Raw genomic sequence first — 2,181 nt, 5'->3', positions numbered from 1 at the left:
CGCGAGACGGGTTAAACCCCGCCCCTTCCCTTCTGCTTCCTTCCTGTTCCCAAACGTCGCGCGCCTCCGCGCGTCCAAGGGCGCGTGCGCACAAACGCCGACACGCCCGCTCGTGCGCCCGGCGGTCCGCCTACCTCATGGCGGCTGCACAGTTGTGTCTCATAGGGCGCCAAAGTTGGGCTCTGGCGCGCGTTGTCCTTGGCCCGCATCCCTTAAATCGCGTCTGGCTGCCAGCCGTGGTTGCCTGTATTTTGGCACCGCCTGCTGGGCCAAGCTCCGTGACCCAGGCTCGTCACCTTTTTGTCCTGTGGTTTGGTGCGCAGGCGCTGCTGTGCACACACCCGCAACCTCCCAGAGCCGCTGTGCCCAGCGCGTGTGTTTCCGTCTCTGTCCTGGTCTGCACTCGGCCTGCCCGCACGTATCTTAAAAAAGTGGTTTTGTTAGGGAATCCAGTTGATTATCTTCAATGGTTATCAGCTTGGGCCCGGCCACAGGGATAGGTCTGTTTTCTAAACCTGGGGCACTTTGGTGGAAAGGTGAGGTTATGCCTTTGTTCGGCATACGTACGTTAGGTTTGGATGCCTTTGGGATTTCCCGGTGGAAATCCCAGTTCCCGGTGGGCGACTGAAAACTTGGGAGTGAAAATGGTTCACTAAGAGGGAGAGAGTGGAAGTAAAATGAAAAGGTGGCCTTCCCCTTGAAGTTTCTCTTAAGTCTTTGAGCTGTTGGCTCAGCTTGGAAAAGTAATCTTAGACATCGTGTTCCCCTGGTATACTGGTAGGATCTTTCTAGAAAAGTTTGCGAGTATATATGAGGAGCCTGGAAGATGTTCATTTGCTCTCGACTCAGCATTTCTTATCCTAAGAAAACCCGCCAAAATCCAGGCAAAGTTTTGGGTACAAAGATGTTTGCGGTAGCTTCATTGACAACATTAAAAATGCACACTGTTCCAACAAAGATAGGGGCTAACTAAGGAAAGTATGGGGTTTTACCAAAGCGGTGATTCCCAAGACTGCACCAGAGATCAAAGACTTCTAGGGGACACCTCAAGGAATGAGATGAGGGACTGGCCAGGCAGAGCCAGAGCACCCTGTCTTAGCTTCTGCCAGACAAGGTGGAGCCGACCTTAGTCTGCTTCCCCATTCAAGGGTGGGTGGAGAGGGAAAATCTTCACTCTCCCCTAAGGCCTCTACTGGTAGGTACAGAGGGCAGAGGGTAGGAGTGGTTCTCCTGGGTGCAAGCAATAAAGGGTGTAATCATTTTCTATTGTTATGTAATGATTTATCACGAACTTAGTGGCTTAAAACAACATCCACGCAGTACCCCAAGCAACGTTCTGTAGGTCAGCTGTCTGGGCAAATCATGTCTTCATGTCTCCATTCTCTGCTCAGTGAGGCTGAAACCAAGGTGTTGCCAAGCTGGATTCCTTTCCAAGGGTTTCTTCAACCTGCCAGAGGAACTCTGTTTTTATTTTTATTTATTTTTAAAGATTTTTTATTTATTTATCAGAGAGAGAGAGGGGGAGAGAGCAAGCACAGGCAGACAGATGGCAGGCAGAGGCAGAGGGAGAAGCAGGCTCCCTGCCGAGCAAGGAGCCCGATGTGGGACTCCATCCCAGGACGCTGGGATCATGACCCGAGCCGAAGGCAGCTGCTTAACCAACTGAGCCACCCAGGCGTCCCGGAACTCTGTTTTTAAAAGGCTCTTGTTATTAGGTCAAGTCCACCCAGATCATTGCCCTTTATTAAGGCCAAATGATTTGGGACTATAAATTACATCCACTATGTAAAATACCTTTACATAGTGTTTGCTTAGTGTGAAGAGGGCACTGTTCTTCCATAAAAAGACAGACTCAGTAGAGCGTGAAAAAGAAAAATTAAAGGCGAAAGAGGAAGTCATTGAATGTCTGGAACTATTCTGAAATAGGTAAGGCCTTCCATGTTGGGTATAGTTTCCTTTCATGATAAAAATAAATGCTAAAAATAATGTAGTAGAGAAGAGGAAGATTTAAATCATCTGCTCTCAGTGTCAAATAGACTAGGTCTTACCCCAGCTGTCCTCCCTGTCAATCCTTTCCTGAATTAGTTGCCTGTTACTGTTTGGAGGTAGGTGATGGGGGCCAGTTGTCAAAAGACTGATGCTCGTGTTTTATAGAAAGCTTTCAAGAGCTTGTCAATACTC

This window comes from Mustela putorius, unplaced genomic scaffold (assembly GCF_011764305.1).
Source record: "Mustela putorius furo isolate JIRA1106 unplaced genomic scaffold, ASM1176430v1.1 tig00000127_pilon_pilon_pilon, whole genome shotgun sequence".
Taxonomy (NCBI): domain Eukaryota; kingdom Metazoa; phylum Chordata; class Mammalia; order Carnivora; family Mustelidae; genus Mustela; species Mustela putorius.
The sequence above is the reverse complement of the archived record's forward strand: the minus strand, read 5'-3'. Positions refer to the sequence as shown.